General features: G+C 46.8%; 1 long non-coding RNA gene across 1 annotated transcript; it reads right to left on the bottom strand.

Moving 5' to 3' along the window:
• Positions 1 to 4,402: 4,402 nt before the first annotated feature.
• On the bottom strand, positions 4,403 to 12,967 carry LOC140420700 (uncharacterized). Its single transcript, XR_011946519.1, has 4 exons — positions 12,726 to 12,967; positions 12,205 to 12,344; positions 11,643 to 12,037; positions 4,403 to 9,829 (listed from the first exon to the last, which is right to left on the bottom strand). It is a non-coding gene; the product is annotated as an uncharacterized lncRNA (long non-coding RNA).
• Positions 12,968 to 19,772: the final 6,805 nt, after the last annotated feature.

The raw sequence follows: 19,772 nt of genomic DNA, 5'->3' as shown, positions 1-19,772 counted from the left end.
TCCTCTGCATGGCCACGAATGAGACCCCTCACAATCGCTTGTTTGTCTTCCCCAGGAAGTCCACCTCTGGGGTCTTGCTTCCACCTTGGTTGAGGACTCCGGGACCTGGTCTTCTCCGGAGGCACGCGAGGAGCCATATGACGGACCCCCTGGTCGAGAGGGTCCAGCTGTTACATGCGAACCCCGATACGCCTACGTCGCGTACCCTGGCGGAAGGCAGGACACGTTTCCCTCCGAGACCTGGCACTCGCTGGTTTCCCCCACTGATGCCCCCCCCCCCGGACCCCAACACCGCCTGTAAACACCGACCATGCCCCCCCCCCCTCCCAGCACCCTCCCTTCCACACTCCCCGCCGGCACCGCTACCCCCAGCTGTTCCCCCTCCCCTCCAACCCCCTACCCCGATCCGGACGAAAGCTCCGACCACCGTGCTCCCGGATGTACCCTCACCAAAGAAGTCTGTGTCCGCCGCACCACCGCCTGAGCTGAGAAGGTCGACGAGGACGATCAGGCCGCCAAATAGAATAGACATGTAATTCCACTTCACCCTCGACAGACTCTGTGTTTTTTTTAAAAACGGGTTGAATGTGAAGAATGGTTACTGTACCTTTAATACCATATAGGTAATGCCCCTTTAAGACCAGGTTTGGAACCCTGGGGAACTCTGCCTCCGGCTCCGCCCACCAGGGAGCCATATACAAGGTGACGCCCTGTCGGCGGCACTCAGTGAGCACTCGTCTCTGTACCTGGCTAGTTCTCTGCTTATTAAAGCCTTCATTTTACCATTCCACACTCGTGTTGTTATTGAGGGTATAACACCTTTATACTGTGAATCCAGCCTCTGAAAACTGGCCTAGTCCAATTAACTAATTAACAAGCTCCAGTGGGGGAGTTTATCTACGTGTGTTGTGTTTTTTGCCTTCTGGTGCGGTTCTGTATTGTTTCTTGGTTTCAGGGAGGTGGGGCTCAGTTACTGAGGAGGTGGGGGAGGGGGGACTCTGGCAGGGGTCACCACACGAGGAGACGTAGGTTGATTAGTGAACGGGAGTGTGGTGGGGGAGGGGCCGCGGTCATTGGAGCCCAGTCAAACAGGTTTCAATGGACCTGGGAGGTGTGAATGGTGGGGGGAGGGGCTCGATACTGGGTGAGGTGTTTGCAAGAGGAAGTGGATGGGGTGATTCTGGGAAGAACAGGAGGTGATCCCGTTTAAGGTCAAGGTGGTCGGGAGGAGAGGGAGGAATGGCAACAACTGCTAGAAGAGATTTTGGGATGGATGGGTGATGAGCGGGGAACGCGGACCCAGGGTTCCTGGTAAAGAGAACAGAGTTGCAGGCGAGGTTGGACCTATTGTCCACAGGCAAAGATGTGCATCAGTTGAGAAGAGCGAGGGGGACGGTCTATGAGTATGGGGAGAAGGCAGGCTGTATGTTGGCAGGTCAGCTCCGTAGGGAGGTCGCAGCAAGGGAGAGAGTTTGGGTGCGGGACAGGATGGGGTAGCTGGTGATGGCTCCAGAACAGATTAATAAGGTGTTTGAGGAGTTCTATTGGGACTTGTATAAGTCGGAGCCACCAGAGGAGGAGCGGGAGATGAGGGAGTTTCTGGGTGGGTTAGAGTGCCCGAGGTTGGGGAGGTGGAGAGGGCAGGGTTGGAGGAGGGGGGTGGAGGAGGTGAAGGTGGCGATTGGGAGGATGCAGGCAGGGAAGGCAGTGGGACCAGATGGGTTCCCAGTCGATGCTGGTGAGAAAGGGGGAGGGTCAGGTAGAACAAAAGGGAAAGTCAGGGATTGGTTAGAGGGTGGGTGAGATTAAATGTCAAAAATGTCCTGGAACAAAAGGCAAAGGGAGAGGTAATGGTTGTGGTAAAGAAACAAAGCATTGGTCCAGAGGAATGGCAGAATAAAGGACAGTTCTGTCTGGAAGCAAAAAAACATGAAAACAAGATGCAGACTGGCACTCGGCAAAAAAACAAATCAAAATGGAGGAGAGAGTTCAGGGTGTAAAGTTGTTGAACTCAATATTGAGTCCAGAAGGCTGTAAAGTGCCTCATGGGAAGATGAGGGGCTGTTGGTCCAGCTTGTGTTGGGCTTCTCCGGAACATTGCAGCAGGCCGAGGACTGAAATGTGAGCATGGTTCCGAGTACAGAAGCTGGGACATGTTGCTGTATTTATACAGGGCCTTGGTGAGGCCACACCGAGAATAGTGTGTGCAGTTTTGGTCTCTTTTTCTGAGGAAGGATGTTCTTGCTCTCGAGGGAGAGCAGCGAAGGTTTCCCAGACTGATTCCAGGGATGGCGGGACTGTCATAAGAGGAAAGATTGACGAGGTTGGGATTGTTCTCGCTGGAGTTCAGAAGAATGAGGGGGGGGATCTCATAGAGACGTATAAAATTCTAACAGGACTAGGGGAGATGCAGGGAGGATGTTCCCGATGGTGTGTGTGGCCAGAACCAGTGGTCACAGTCTGAGGATCCATTTCTGACAGAGATGAGGAGGCATTTCTTCACCCAAAGAGTGGTGAGCCTGTGGAATTCATTACCACAGGAAGTAGTTGATGCTAAAACATTGAATATATTCAAGAGCGGCTAGATATAGCACTTGGGGCGTATGGGTTTGAAGGTTATGGGGACAAAGCTGAATTAGGCTCTTGAGTTGGATGATCAGCCATGATCGTAATGAATGGTGGAGCAGGCTCGAAGGGCCAAAAGGTCTCCTCCTGCTCCCATCTTCTATGTATGAGAGCAAGGTGGTGAATTCTAATGGCAGCAAGCAGAAGGTCAGGATCATGCTTGCGGACTGAGCGGAGGTGTTCCACAAAGAGGGCAGGGAACAGGCTACAGATGAATTAAAGACAAACCGTTTGGCTTCATAACATTGTGAACATCCTTTTACTCTGGTTGTCTTTGATCCTCAAGTCATTTTCTGTTTTTTAACCATGTTCTGTTTCATTAATAAACGATCATCAGTAAAAATATTTGATTTTTCTAGACTTTGCATTAGGTTGATGTACTTTAGGGAAAGTGGGTGAGAGGTTGATAGGCTCTTTAACGGAAAGTGAGTCCCTCTGAGGTAATTGGCAAAGGAGCCAGAGGGGAGATGAGATTTTATTTTATTTTTTGACAATGCGAGTTGTTCTGATCTGCCTGAAAGCAGATTCAATTGTATCTTTCCAAAGAGTAAAATCTTGAATGGGAAGAATTTGCAGGGCTGTGGGGAAAGGGCAGAGCAGTTGGATGAATGGGAGAGTCCTTTCAAAGAGATAGCAGGGGCACGATGGGCTGAATGGTCTCCTCCTGCAGCCTGTGAATCTGAGTCTCCTGTTTTTGTGCAGGTTAAAAGGGACAGATTTCATTGCAGCCTCTTTCCTGTTTATGTATTTAAAGAGACGGGTTTCTCTTTAGCTCCGAGTGACCGATATAATTGGTTGGAGGCCCATTTCCAAGTCAGTCCTCCAGCACCTTCCTGTCTCTCTATTAGTGCGACGCCCATGGCAGTTTCCCAACTGGTGCGCAAGCCCTGTTATTCTCAGCTAAATTCAGCCTCAGCTCCGTCTCCTGGCTGTCATTGACAAGAGCAATAGACACAGAAAGGTGCCCGTGGCTCAAATGGGAAGTCAATACTTGTGGCTCTAAACCCAGACTTCAACATTTGCCAATCAAATCCATGTTATTTATACCGGGGTTTCTATTATTACCGTGCCACCCCTTTTCATGTCACATTGATGTACTTTAGGGAAAGTGGGTGAGAGGGGAGACAAAGGGTGGGAGTTTAAAAAGATAACTTTCCCTTTCTAACTTTGTATTATCTATAGTGTCAGCCGTGGCTCAGTGGGCAGCTCTCTCACCTCTGAGTCAGAAGATTGTGGGTTCAAATCCCAGTCCAGGGACCAGAGGACAAAAATCACATCCAACATTCCTCGTCCCAGCACAGAGGGAGGCTGAAAGAAGGCTGTTTCAGCCTTCTTTCAAATAAGATGTTAAACTGAGGCCCTGTCTGCCCCTCTCAGGTGGGTGTAATAGTTCCCACAGCCACTATTTTGAAGAAGAGCAGAGGAGTTATCCCCAGTGTCCCGGTCAATATTTATCCCTCAATCAACATCACTAAAAACAGATCATCTGCTCATTATCACATTGGTGTGTGTAGGATCTTGCTGTGTGTAAATTGGCTGCTGTGTTTCCTACATTACAACAGTGACTACACTTCAAAAGTACTTCATTGGCTGTAAAGCACTTTGGGACGTCCTGTGGTTGTGAAAGGTGCTATAGAAATGCAAGTTTTTTTAATTGAAGGTTTATGCTTTCTGATCTTGTTATCTGGAAATTTATTGATTTCAGCCACCCCCAACCTACCATTTAATAAATTCACTTTGGTTCTGACAAGGCAATTAAGGCAAAGACAGAATTCGCTTTATATTAAATTTTAAAAGTTTATTCAAAGAAACTTTAAGACATTGACTTTTACAACTTCATGTGGGTGATCAGTCTGTAGAAGCATAACCCTCTCTGGCTCCTTCTTTGACAGTAATTCTTGTGGAATTCAGCCTCGGGAGTCTGGCTCCTTCTTTGACAGTAATTTCCTTGGAACCCGGCCTTGGGAGTCTTCAGTACTTGGCCAGCAAGGAAGACCTTCAGAACCTCTACTTTTATCCCCAAAGTGACCATTACTTCCCGTCAGGGTTGGGCCTGTTGTAACATGACCATTGGTCAATTTGGTCACTGGATTAATTTAATTGGATCCCCAATTACTAACACCTTCTCTCATTATCTTAGACAAGAATACAATAGAACTGTTTCATACTATCCCTTTATCTGATTCTATACAATCCCTTATTCATACAGTTTCAAATGTTGAGGCTAATCAGAGCTTGAAGGTCTCTCTTGCCAGAATATTTATCCTCATTGCACATATTTTACATACACAGCAATTAAGCTTTTACATTTTTTACAGGAAATAAAACTCTCTTACTATAACTTACTGATTCATTATTGATTATTTAATTGTCACTCAATTAATGCTCATTACTTAATCAGTCATCGGTTACTGGTAGCTAATTAATACAATAATCTTTAATTAATACATTTGGTTAATACAATATCCACTGGTTGAAATGAAAATCACTTATTGTTACAAGTAGGCTTCAAATGAAGTTACTGTGAAAAGCCCCTAGTCGCCACATTCCAGCACCTGCTCAGGGAGGCTGGTATGGGAATTGAACCGTGCTGCTGGCCTGCCTCGGTCTGCTTTCAAAGCCAGCGATTTAGCCCTGTGCTAAACCAGCTCTGTTGAAAAAGACTGTTTTATGGAAGACAATCACTTTCTTTCTTACTAACTTTGATTGGATTGAACAATGAGTCTTAGACTTGAGCCAGACTTTGGCAGGATATGATACCCTGTAGCTTTACAAAATTCTGGAACAATTTGTTACTTTAAATAATTTCGCCTCATTCAGCAGTTTCGAGAAACAGTTTGGTTTATACAGAATGAATTTTTAAAATAAAGGTCCAGTCACGTTTCCGAGTTTAACTTGGCTTCCTTAACTTTGTTACTTACAACAGTGAAGTTGGACGAGTGATTGATTTTTAAAACAAAATATTATTAATGAGGCATACCCAGAATTTCCGACGTTACAACAGTGACTAAACTTCAAAAGTACTTCAAAGGCTGTAAAAAGCTTTAGGGGATTGTGTGGTCATGAAAGGTGTTATAGAAATAGATATAGAACACCTTGAGTGCAGAAGGAGGCCATTCAGCCCATCGAGTCGGCACCGACTCTTCCAAAGAGCAATCTACCCATATCCACTCACCCGTAACAAAAGAGAAAATGCTGGAAAATCTCAGCAAGTCTGGCAGCATCTGTCGGGAGAGAAAAGAGCTAACGTTTCGAGTCCAATGATTCTTTGTCAAAGTTAACAATCAGAGAATGTGGGGAATATTTATACGGTGGAGTGAGAATGAAAGGTGAGTCATAGCCACAGAAACCCAGGGAAACGGGGTAATACTCCCCACATTCTCTGACTGTTAGCTTTGACAAAGAGTCATTGGACTCAAAACATTAGCTCTTTTCTCTCCCTACAGATGCTGCCAGACCTGCTGAGATTTTCCAGCATTTTCTCTTTCGTTTCAGATCCCAGTATCCACAGTAATTAGCTTTTATCCACTCATCCGTAACCCCATAACCTAATGTGCACATCCCTGGACAGTGAGGGGCAATTTATCAGGGCCAATCCCCCTAACCCATACATCAGGACTGTGGGAAGAAACCAGAGCACTCAGTGGAAACCCACAGACATGGGAGAACGTACAAACCCCCCACACACAGTGACCTTGGCCAGAATTGAACATGGGTCCCTGGTGCTGTGAGGCAACAATGCTAACTACTATGCCATTGTGACGCTCAAATAAATGTAATTGATTTTTAGAACTAGTCCCCAAACTTGGATATATCACACTCAGTCCACTCACGAAGATCACTCATAAAGACTGAGGCTTGATTTTATGTAACAACCATGTCTTTCACTTCATTTCAAATACCCTGTGAAAATCCAAACACAGTATCTCATGAAAGTATTTGATTTCAAACAGAATGACGTGTTGTGATTTGGGATTCACTGCCTGACAAAGGTGCAGGAAGTAAATTCTACTGTAACTTTCAAAAGGGAACTGGACAGATTCTGCAGGAAAATAAACTTGCAGGGTGATGGGATCAATCAGACTGTTCATTCAAAGAACTAGCATGGGAATGGTGGGCTTAATGGCCTCCTTCTTTGCCCTTTGATTCTCGTTTACATTTGAAGAAAATCTTAGACTTGAACCAGAGTTTGGCAGTATTTGGGAAATATCTGAAATCCACTTCCTACGAGGGGGGGTAGAAGCGGAGATGATGGAATGTTTCCAGAAGGAAATTGTATGGGATTTTGAGGGAAATAAACCGATAGGGATACGGGAATAGAACAAAGTTGTGAATCTTTGGAATTCTCTACCCCAGAGGGCTGTGGGAGCTCAGTCATTGAGTGTGTTTCAAGCAGAGACTGACAGATTTCTAAATCCCAATAACACAAAGGGATATGGGGATAGTGGGGGGAAAGGCATTGAAGTGGATGATCAGCCATGATCGTATTGAATGGTGGAGCAGGCTCGACGGGCTGAATGGCCAACTCCGGCTCCGATGTTCCAATGATACAAAGATATTGTGAAGAGGACATCAGGAGGTTACAAAAGGATATAGATAGGTTACGTGAGTGGGAAAAGATCTGTAAAATCTAGTATTTTGTGGGAGAATGTGACATTGTCCATTTTTGGCAGGAAGAATAAAAAAGCTTATTATCTAAATGGTGATAGATTGCAGAGCTCTGAGATTCAGAGGGATCTGGGTGTCCAAGAGCATGAATCACAAAAGGTGAGTATACAGGTACAGCAAGTAATTAGGAAAGGTAATAAAATGTTATTGTTTATTGTGAGGGGAATTGAATACAAAAGTAGGGAGGTTATGCTTCAGTTATACAGGACATCAGTGAGACCACATCTGGAGCACTGTGTACAGTATTGCTCTCATTTAAGGAATGATGTCAATGTGTTGGAAGCAGTTCAGAGAAGGTTTACTGGACTCATACCTGGAACTGGAGGCTGGGCTTACGAGGAATGATTGGCTTGTGACTGATGAAGTTCAGGTGACTTGATTGGACCGTATAAGATCCTGAAGGGCCTTGACAGGGTGGATGTGGAAAGGATGTTTCCTCTGGTGAGAGAATGTAGAAATTGAAGTCACTTTAAAAGTAATAACTTGCCCACTTAAGGCAGAGGAGAACCTTTTCTCTCCGAGGGTCGCGAGTCTTTGGAACTCTCTTCCTCAAAGGGCAATGGAAACAGAGTCTGTGAATATTTTCAAGGTGGAGCTGGATAGATTCTTGCCAAGAAGGTGAAAGGTTATCGGTGGGTCAGCGGGAATGTGGTTTTGAGGTTTCAATCAGATCAGCCAGGAACTTATTGAATGGTGGAGCAGGCTCGAGGGGCCGAGTGGCCTACTCCTGCTCCTAATTTGTATGTTATCACATCCTTTATAATAGATTGTAGCATTTTCCCTCCAACTGATGTCAGGCTAATGGGTCTGTGGTTCCCCGTTTTCTCTCTCCCCTCCTTAAATATTGGGGTTATATTTACCACCTTCCAATCTGCAGGAACCATTCCAGAATCTATAGAATTTTGAAAGATGACCACCAATGTATCCACTATCTCTACAGCCACCTCTTTCAACACTCTGGGATGGAGAGCAGCAGCTTTTGGGGATTTATTAACTTTCAACCACATTATTTTCTCCAGTACTGCTTTTTCACTAATACTAATCTCTTTCAGTTCCTCGTGCTCACTAGTCCCTTGGTTCCCTTGCGTTTTTAGAACAATTTCTGTATCTTCCTCCATGAAGACAAACACACATCGTTTAGTTTCTCTGCCATTTCCTTATTCCCCATTATAAACTCTCCTGTCTCTGCCTGGAATGGACCCACATTGGTCTTTGCTAATCTTTTCCTTTTCACATTCATATAGGAGCTTTTCCAGTCGGTTTTTATGTTTCTCGCCAGTTTACCCTCATATTCTATTTTCTCTCGATCAGTTGATTGATCCTCCTTTGCTGAATTCTAAAACAAGTTCCCAATCCTTAAGCTTACACTTATTTTGTCCACTTTATGAGCCTCTTCCTTTGATTTAATGGATTTTGAATATTTCCTGTTCACCACAGTTGCATCAATTTTCCTGTCTCAGATTCCAAGAGAAAGAGAAGAGAGAACGAAATGCAGTCCTGGATATAATTGAAGCAGAAACAATAACAGCAGAATCCATCACTGTAATCAATTGTGAACTTGTTGGTGTCTCAGCAGGGACGAGGAAACACAGAATCCCTTCCCACACTGAGAGCAGGTGAACGGCCTCTCCCCAGTGTGAACAAACTGGTGTCGCCGCAGGTTGGATAAGTCAGTGAATCCCTTCTCACACTGAGAGCAAGTGAACGACTTCTCCCCAGTGTGAACTCTTTGGTGTGTCTGCAGGTTGGATAACTGAGTGAATCCCTTCCCACATACAGAGCAGGTGAACGGCTTCTCTCCAGCATGAACAAACTTGTGTCTCTGCAGGTTGGATAAGTGAGTGAATCCCTTCCCACACTGAGAGCAGGTGAATGGCCTCTCCCCAGTGTGAACTCGCTGATGTATCCGCAGGTTGATTAACTGACTGAATCCCTTCCCACACTGAGAGCAGGTGAACGGCCTCTCCCCAGTGTGAACTCGCTGATGTATCCGCAGGTTGATTAATTGAGTGAATCCCTTCCCACACTGAGAGCAGGTGAACGGCCTCTCCCCAGTGTGAATTCGCTGATGTAAATTCAGGCGAGATAACTGAGTGAATCCCTTCTCACACTGTGAGCAGGTGAATGGCCTCTCCCCAGTGTGAATGCGTCGATGAATCTCCAGCTCTGATGGGGCTCTGTATCCCTTCCCACAGTCCCCACATTTCCACCGTTTCTCCATATTTTGGGTCTCCTCGAGTCTCTCCAGGTTGGACTATCAGTTGAAGCTTTGACCACACACAGAACACGTGTACGGTCTCTCCCCGCTGTGAATGGTGTGATGTTTTTTTCAGGCCATATGACTGGTTAAAGCTCTTTCCACAGTCAGTGCGTGTGACTCGGTGCTTTTCCAGTCACAATGATGTTTAAATGTTTTTGAAGCCAACAGGTTGGGCAAACATTACTCCTTCTAGATAATGGCCAATGAATCGAGTGACTGTCAGATCTAGACGTAATGTTTGAGATTTCAGTCTGTAAATCCTATCCTTTTAACATCCTGTGAAAGGAGTTTACAAAAGACATCACTGTCAGTACTGGGTAGAAATTCAGAACAGACAATTGTAGTTTCTCTGGAACATTCTTTCCACTCTCATTCCCCAAAAGCTGTAAATCTCCATCCCACACACTCTCCCTCCATTCTCACTCTGCTGTGCCTAATATTCACCCTCCCAATTCTCCTGAAGGTGCTGATTCAGGCTGATTGACAGACCCATGCTCACTGCTTCCTGTCCAGGACACAGAGATCATAACAAACAGGAGATGCAGTCAGCCATTTGGCCATTCGAACCTGCTCAACCATTCAATGGATCATTGGCCGATCTACCTCAGCACCATTTTCCAACACTATCCCCCATATCCCTCAATATGTTCAATATTGAGAAACATGTCAATCTCGGTCTTGAAAATACTTCTCGACTGAGGCTCCACAGTCCTCTGGGGTAGAGAATTCCAAAGCTTCACTACATTGTCTTTAAATTCATTGAAAATCCCGGCCCCGTGTCACTGTCCGTGTGGAGTCTGCACATTCTCCCCGTGTCTACATGGGTCTCACCCCCACAATGTAAAACGATGTGCAGGGTCGGTGAATTGGCCATGCTGAATTGCCACTTATTTGGGAAAAAAAGAACTGGGTACTCTGAATTTTTTTTTTAAATAAATGAATTTATGGGATTTGGGCGTCGCTGGTTAGGCCAGTATTTGTTGCCCATCCCTAGTTGCCCTTCAGAAAGTGGTGGTGAGTTGCCTCCTTGCACACCCACTGTGCTGTTAGGGAGGAAGTTCCAGGATGTTGCCCCAGCGACAGTGAAGGAACGGCGATATATTCCCAAGTCGGTCTGGTGAGTGACTTGGAAGGGAACCTCCAGGTTGTGGGGTTCCCAGGTATCTGCTGCTCTTGTCCTTCTAGATAATAGTGGTCGCTTTGCTGAGCACCTTGGGTCTGTGCACATTCAGGACCCTGACCTTCCCGTTGCTTGCCATTTTATTTATTTATATAAATTTGGAGTACCCAATTCATTTTTTCCAATTAAGGGACAATTTTACGGTGCCAATCCTCCTACACTGCACATCTTTGGGTTGTAGGGGCAAACGCCAAGCAGACACGGAGAAAATGTGCATACTCCACATGGACAGTGACCCAGAGCTGGGATCGAACCTGGGATCTCGGTGCCGTGAGACAGCAGTGATTAACCACTGTGCCATCGTGCTGTCCCTGCTCGCCATTTTAACACAAGACCCTGCTCCCATGCCTGCCCTTGGCTTGTTGCAATGTTCCAGTGACGCTCAACACAAACTGGAGGAACAGCATATCATCTTCCGGTTAGGAACGCTACAGCCTTTCGGTCTCAACATCAAATTCAACAACTTTACCCCCACCTCAACCCATTTGTTTTCTTTCCATTTCATTTGAACTGTCTATAACCTTTTATTTCTTTCTTGTCTTTCTTCATATAAATATTTGCCCCTCACTCTTTCCCCCTATCTTATCCCCCATTTCTTTACCTTTTGTCCTCTTTGCTTCCCCCTTCACCCCTTCTTCTCATTTTACCTCTCTCCCAACAATGCCCCCCTCCCCCCACATCTGCATCTGTCACAGCTTACCCTCTGAATTTAGTTTCTCTGCTGTTTGGTCTTTCACACTTTTATTCTCTCTGGGGCTGTCATTACAATCTTTATTTTATTAATAATCTTTATTGTCACAAATAGAATTACATTAACACTGCAATTAAGTTACTGTGAAAAGCCCCTAGTCGCCACATTCCGGCATGTGTTCGGGTACACAGAGGGAGAATTCAGAATGTCCAAATTACCTAACAGCACATCTTTTGGGAATTTTGGGAAGGAACCGGAGCACCCGGAGAAAACCCACACAGACACGGGGAGAACGTGCAGACTCCGCACAGTGATCCAAGCCGGGAATTGAACCTGGGACCCTGGCGCTGGGAAACCACAGTGCTAACCACTGTGCTACCCTTTAGCACTCTTTTTCCATTTTTTCTGTGGTCCTGACTCATCTGTCTTTCCCTCGCCCGACAGTATAAATATCTCCCACTTTCTATCCTTTTTACCTTTGACAAAGGGTTACCTGGACTGGAAAATATTCGCTCTTTTCTCTCCTTACAGATGCTGCCAGACTGGCTGAGATTTTCCAGCATTTTCTCTTCTGGAAATATATAACGTAGCTCCACAGTACTATATTACACAACTAGAAATAATAATAAATGTGCTTTATTACAGAACCAATAATATATCTAATCTGTACGATATAACAACACTACACATATTTCAATCCAACATTAATTTACTGTCCCCTTAAATGTCAGCCATCTCCTGGGGAAATAGCCCGTTAATTGTGAACACTAGGAAAGAGACCATCAGGGGCAGCAAGGTAGCACAGTGGTTAGGCGAGTTGCTTCACAGCTCCAGGGTACCAGGTTCGATTCCTGTCTGTGCAGAGTCAGCACGTTCTCCCAGTGTCTGCGTGGGTTTCCTCCGGGTGTTCCGGTTTCCTCCTACAGTGCAAAGATGTGCAAGTTAGGTGGATTGGCCCTTAGTGTGCAAAATGTTTAGGTGAGGTTACTGGGTTTCGGGGATGGGGTGGGCTAAAGTGGGATGGTCTTTCCAAGGGTCGGTGCAGACTCAATGGGACAATTGGCCTCCTTCTGCACTGGAAATTCTATGAATCCTTTTAGCTAGACAAATAAATGTGTCAAGCTGAGGGAGCAAAGGATGTCAATGTCTTTAAGAGAGAGAGAGAGACCTGGGCCAAGCTTTCCAGAGTCTGCACCCTCCCTGGATTCACTGCCTTTCCCTTCAGTTGCTGCAAGTGACCAATTGAAGGTCAGAATGAGAAAAGAAATGGAAAGGGGGGGGAAAGAAAGTGTTTTACTCACAGATGTTGCGCACAGCAGGACTTTTCAGTCTGAATGAAGCTGGAACGTCATTAACACAACGCCCGCACTCTGATTGGTTGGAGGACCAGAGTCCTTCCGGTCCCCCAAACTTCCCATTGGTTTCTGGCCAACTGAAAACATAAGCAACGGATGTCACGTGATCATTGATGCCCTTTTGACCGCAATTGGAATAACCGTCACTACGCATGTGCAGCATCTCCTCTCCTTTGGACATGCGCAGCTCCTGTCTGTCCTCTTCCCCCCCACCCCCCCCACTGAATAGAGCGGTTTCCCCGGCGCGGGGGACTATGGGAGATTCAGTCGCCAGTACCCATCCGGAGCCCAGTCTCCAAACCCCTGGGACTGGGATGAAAGTGGGAGTGGAGGGCAGGGACCCCATTCCGGATACAAAGTACATGTAACTGGGTTCGAATCTGACGTCCCCCTTAGAAAACAGTTTGTTAACTTCAGACATCTGGGTGACATATTGGGGAGGGCAATAGGTGAGAGTGAAATTGAACCCGACAGTCAGCACCTTCAGGGGAGGAGAATTGGGGGGAAAGCAGGAGGAGGATAGTGGGATGAATTAGTGTTACAGTCAATAGGGAGGGAGTGTGTGGAGGCAGAGGCAGAGTCAGAGAGAAGCAGTATTTTCTGTCACATGATCATGAGCTTGGACAATTTTAACAAATCATCTGTGAAACCTGGATTTACAATGTCCCTGTGAATCACCTTGGGAAATTTAATTACATTAAATGTGCTGTATAAATGCAAATTAATCTGGTTATTGAAGATTGACACTTGAGCTCCTCCACTACCCAGACCACAAAGTCACCGATCATGGACAGTCTGATTAACCAGCTTATTCACACAGATCAGACCAGCCCACCCATTCTCAGTGCATCTGCTTTTCTCAGGCTCCTTGTAACTCCATCTCTGCTCTCACTGCGCTGAGCTCAAGTGCGAACAAAGCATTTTTGTCTTCAGATTTTTAGCGTGAGAGGTTAAACCTATCAGGAGACGATGAATAGGCCGGGTCACTGTTCTCATCAAAACACAAGGCTTAGGGGCTAATGGAGGGCTGTAAATTATGAAAGATTTTGATACACAGGGAGAATGTTTTCACTTGTAAGGGTAAGAGAAAAACTAGAGGCTATCAATGTGAGATAATCTAATCAGGAATTCAAGAGAAATTTCTTCCCCAGAGTGGTGGGAATGTGGAACTCGCTACCACAGGGATTGGTGGAGGTGAATAACATAGATATATTTATGGGGAAGCTGGATGAACACATGAAGGAGAAATGAACAGACGGATACACTGATCGAGTCAGATGGGAACGCATGAGAGGAGGCTCAGGTGAAGTCTAAACACTGGCATGGATTGGTTGGGCTGTTTCGATGTTGTATATTCAATGTAATTTAGCCTGGTATTGCCTTTAACTCTCACATAGTCGATTCCGGGTGAAAGAGAAACAGTTTCATTCCCAGAAAAACATTTCAGCTCTTGTCCAATTAATGCCTCTTGTCAGCCAGGTGTCCGTGTAAGGAGTCAAGGTATTCAATGCAACTACAAAGATCTCATGTAATTTGTACCAATATATCTTTGAAAAGACAATCTTTTTTTCAAATGGACTGGATTATTTAAATTTATTAGGTTTTAATCAATTCTTTAAAGTGATTGATTATCAGACAGTCTTATTCAAATCGGAGAGTTTGTTTTATACAAGACAAAGTAGGCACATGATCAGCACCCCATTCACCATCTCCACCATTTAAAATATATATATATATATATATATATTTATTAAACTTTTTTACCAGCACAATTTTTTCCCCTTACAAACAACAACCCCCCCCCCCAGGTAACAAAATAACACGAAATCGCACTGAGCAAGAAATATACATGGCAAAATGGTATATTTACATAGCTTTATACAGTGGCTCTCTCCCGCACGTGCCAGTTTCCCCCACCCTTCACGTTATCTCCTGCTCATCCATCCCCCCAAGCAATCCCCCATCGCCCCCCCCCCCCCCAGGTTGCTGCTGCTGCTGACCGATCTTCCTCTAACGCTCCGCGAGATAGTCTAGGAACGGTTGCCACCGCCTGTAGAACCCCTGCGCAGACCCTCTCAATGCAAACTTAATCCTCTCCAGCTTTATGAACCCAGCAATGTCGTTTATCCAGGCCTCCACGCTAGGGGGCTTCGCCTCCTTCCACATTAGCAAGATCCTTCGCCGGGCTACTCGGGACGCAAAGGCCAGAATGGCGGCCTCTTTCGCCTCCTGCACTCCCGGCTCGTCCACTACTCCTAATATTGCTAGCCCCCAGCTTGGCTTGACCCGGACTTTCACCACCCGAGATATTGCTCCCGCCACTCCTCTCCAGAACCCCTCCAGCGCCGGGCATGACCAAAACATATGGACATGGTTCGCCGGACTCCCTGAACACCTTCCACATCTGTCCTCTACCCCAAAGAACCTACTCAACCTCGCCCCCGTCAAGTGCGCTCTGTGAACCACCTTAAATTGTATCAGGCTGAGCCTGGCACGAGGAGGAGGAATTAACCCGACCCAGGGCATCAGCCCACAAACCTTCCTCGATCTCCTCCCCCAGCTCCTCCTCCCATTTACCCTTCAACTCTTCTGGTAGCACTTCCCCCTCTTCTTTCATCTCTTGGTGTATTGCCGAAACCTTGCCCTCCCCGGCCCATACACCAGAGATCACCCTGGACCATCTCCACCATTGATACCCAGTGGCAGCAGTGTGTAGCATCTACAAGTGGCACAGTAGCACAGTGGTTAGCACCGTTGCTCACATCACCAGGAACCGACTTTGATTCAGGGCTTGGGTCATTGTCTGTGAGTAGCCTGCACATTCTCGTTGTGTCTGCGTGGGTTTCCTCCGGTTTCCTCCCACAAGTCCTGAAAGATGTGCTGTTAGGTGAATTGGACATTCTGAATTCTCCCAGTGTAACTGAACAGGCGCCGGTGTGTGGCAACAAGGGGATTTTCACAGTAACTTCATTGCAGTGTTATTGTAAGCCTACTTGTGACAATAATAATAAGATTATTATAATAAAGAATATTATTAACATTCCCCAACATTTATTTTCTAAGGGGGCTCTGTGGAGTTGAGGTTTGAATCAGATCAGCCGTGAACTTATTGAATGGTGGAGCAGGCTCGAGGGGCCAAGTGGCCTACTCCTGCTCCTAATTCGTATGTTATCACATCATTTATAATAGATTGTAGCATTTTCACAACTACTGATGTCAGGCTGATGGGTCTGTGGTTCCCCATTTTCTCTCTCCCTCCTTAAATATTGGGGTTGCATTTACCACCTTCCAATCTGCAGGAACCATTCCAGAATTTATAGAATTTTGAAAGATGATCACCAATGTATCCTCTATCTCTACAGCCGCCTCTTTCAACACTCTGGGATGTAGAGCAGCAGCTTTTGGGGATTTATTAACTTTCAACCACGCTAATTTCTCCAGTACTACTTTTTCACTAAGACTAATCTCTTTCAGTTCCTTGTGCTCACTGGTCCCTTGGTTCTCTAGTGTTTTTGGGACAATTTCTGTATCTTCCTCCGTGAAGACAGTCACACATTGTTTAGTTTCTCTGCCATTTCCTTATTCCCCATTATAAACTCTCCTGTCTCTGCCTGGAATGGACCCACATTGGTCTTTGCAAATCTTTTCCTGTTCACATTCCTATCGGAACTTTTCCAGTCGGTTTTCATGTTTTTCCCCAGTTTGCTCTCATATTCTATTTTCTCTTTATCAGTTTCTTGGTCCTCCTTTGCTGAATTTTAAAACAAGTTCCCAATCCTCAGGCTCACTACTATTTTGGCCACTTTATGAGCCTCTTCCTTTGATCTAATGGAATCTTTAACTTTTCTTGTTCGCCACGGTTGCATCACTTTTCCTGTCTCAGATTCCCTGAGAGAGAAAGAGAAGAGAGAAAGAAATGCAGTCCTGGATGTAATTGAAGCAGAAACAATAACAGCAGAATCCATCACTGTAAACAATTGTGAACTTGTTGATGTCTCAGCAGGGACGAGGAAACACAGAATCCCTTCCCACACTGAGAGCAGGTGAACGGCCTCTCCCCAGTGTGAATTCGCTGGTGTGTCTGCAGGCAATTTGACTGAGTGAATCCTTTCCCACAATGAGAGCATGTAAATGGCTTCTCCCCAGTGTGAATTCGTTGGTGTGACTGCAGGTTCTCTAACCAAGTGAATCCCTTTCCACACTGAGAGCAGGTGAATAGCCTCACCCCAGTGTGAACTCGCTGGTGTCTCCTCAGGTCGGATAACTCACTGAATCCCTTCCCACACTGAAAGCAGATGAATGGCCTCTCCCCGGTGTGAACTCGCTGGTGTTTTTTCAGGCTGGATAACTGAGTGAATCCCTTCTCACACTGAGAGCAGGTGTACGGCCTCTCCCCAGTGTGACTGCGTCGGTGAACTTCCAGCTCTGATGGGGATCTGTATCCCTTCCCACAGTCCCCACATTTCCACCGTTTCTCCATGTTTTGAGTCTCCTCCTGTCTCTCCAGGTTGGACAATCTGTTGAGGCCTCATCGACACACAGAACACGTGTACGGTCTCTCCCCGCTGCGAATGGTGCAATGTTTTTTCAGGCTGTGTAACTGGTTAAGGCTTTTTCCACAGTCAGTGCTCTGGAACACTCTCACTCGGGTGGATGTGTCTCGGTGCTTTTCCAGTCACACTGATGGTTAAAATCTTTTGAAGCCATCAGGGCAAACATTTCTCCTTCCAGATTTAATGGCCGATGAACCGAGTGAGTCTGTCAGATCTAGACGTGATGTTTGAGATTTCTGTCTGTAAATTCTGTCCTTTTAACATCCTGTAAAAGGAGTTTACAAAAGACATCACAATCAGTACAGGATAGAAATTCAGAACAGATTATTTTAATTTCTCTGGAACATTCTTTCCTCTCTTGTTCCCCAAAAGCTGTAAATCTCCATCCCACACACTCTCCCTCCATTCTCACTCTGCTGTATCTAATATTCACCCTCCCAATTCTCCTGAAGGTGCTGATTCAGGCTGATTGACAGATCCATGCTCACTGCTTCCTGTCCTGGACACAGAGATCATAACAAATAGGAGCTACAGTCGGCCATTCAGTCCATCGAGCCTACTCGACCATTCAATGAGATAATTGGCTGATCTACCTCAGCACCATTTTCCCAAACTATTCCCCAGTTCCCTCGATCTCTTCAATATCGAGAAACCGATCAGTGTATGTCTTGAAAATACTTGATGACTGAGGCTCCACGGTCTCTGGGGGAGAGAATTCCAAAGTTTCACCACATCCTCGAGTGAAGAAATCCCTCCTCATCTCAGCTTTCTCTCCATTTTCCTGCCTTTTCCCCATAACCCTCGACCACCTCGCAGGTTTCGATGGGTGAGCGGTGATGGTGAGCGTGCCTTTTGTTTCTCTTTGTTTGAGGCTGAGAGGATGGGGAGGGGTGGACTGTAAGGGCGGAGGGAGGTCAGCGGCCTTGGCCGGGGGCCACCATGCTGAATGGGCCGGTTAAACGGTCACATGTTTTTGCGCATTGGAGGAGCCTGAAGGCGGACGTGGTGTTCTTGCAGGAGACGATCCTGAAGTTGGGGGATCAGACGAGGCTGAGGAAGGGGTGGGTGGGGCAGGGGTTCCACTCGGGGTTCGACATGAAGACGAGGGGGTGGCGCTGTTGGTTAATAAGAGATTGTTTTTTGGGGTGGGGGAGCATTGTGGCCGATCCGGTATGTGACGGTCAGTGGGTAGTTGGAGGGATGCCGGTATTCCTGATTTATGTCCAGAATTGGGACGAGGTGGACTTTTATGAGGCGGGTGTTACGGAAGATCCCAGACCTGGACAATGCACCGGATGATTATGGAAGGTGATGTCGATACGATCCTGGATCCGAGTTTGGATCGGTCGAGTTTTAAGTCGGGTGGAGGAGGGTCATGAAGTACATCAGGGGGCGGAACCACAGAGGTTTGGGAAGCCGAGGGCGAAGGAGTTTTCGTATTTCTCCCGTACGCACCGGGTGTATTCCCGGATCGACAGTTTGTTATGGACAAGGTGCTGTGGGCCGGGGTGGCCGACTCGGAGATTGTGGTTTCCGGCCACGCGCCGCACTGGGTGGATGTGCGGGAGGTGCAGGGGAAGGTGGGGGGGGGCAATGGCCGCAGTGGAGGTTAGATGTGGGGCTGTTGGCGAATGAGGGAGTGTGTGAGCAAGTGAGGGCTGCCACACTGGGCTATGTGCAGTTGAATGACACGGGGGAGGTCACAGCCACCACGCTGGGGGAGGCACTTAAGGCAGTAGTTAGGGGGAGTTTATTTCGATCAATGTGCATAGGGAGAGGATGGAGCGTGAAATGAAATGAAAAATGAAAATCGCTTATTGTCACAAGTAGACTTCAAATGAAGTTACTTTGAAAAGCCCCTAGTCGCCATATTCCGGCGCCTGTTTGGAGAGACTGGTAAGGGACGAGGGCGAGGCTGGTAGGGGATACTCTGAGGGTGGATCACAGGGACTCGGTGGCCCCGGAGGAGAGGTTGTTAAAGAAGAGGCAGAGGCTCCAGATGGAGTTTGGGTTGGTGTCCACGGGGCAGTTGCGGAGGGCCAGAGGGGCAGTGGATGAGTGGGGAAAAGGCGAGCAGGCTGCTGGCCCATCAGCTGAGGAAGCAGGCAGCGGCGAGGGAGATTGGTACAGTGAGGAATGAGAGGGGCAAGGTGGTAACGGATCTGGAGGGGATGAATGGGGCATTTGAGGCCTTCTATAGGGGACTGTACGAGACGGAGCCCCCAACCAGGGAGGAGGGGTCGAGACAGTTCCTGGATGGGTTGGAGTTCCCTAAGGTGGAGGAGGGGGAGAGGGTGCAGCGGCTGGGGGCGGTCTGTGTGTATGTGTGTGTGTATGGGGCGGGGAGACCCCATGGGTGAAGCAGGTGTTCCTGGAGATGGGGCGGGGCGTTGCTGAAGGGGTTCTGGCAGGGGTTCTCGGTTGTTATGGGTCCGGAGGT

This window comes from Scyliorhinus torazame, chromosome 5 (assembly GCF_047496885.1).
Source record: "Scyliorhinus torazame isolate Kashiwa2021f chromosome 5, sScyTor2.1, whole genome shotgun sequence".
NCBI lineage: Eukaryota > Metazoa > Chordata > Chondrichthyes > Carcharhiniformes > Scyliorhinidae > Scyliorhinus > Scyliorhinus torazame.
This window is presented reverse-complemented; position numbering and strand designations above follow the sequence as displayed.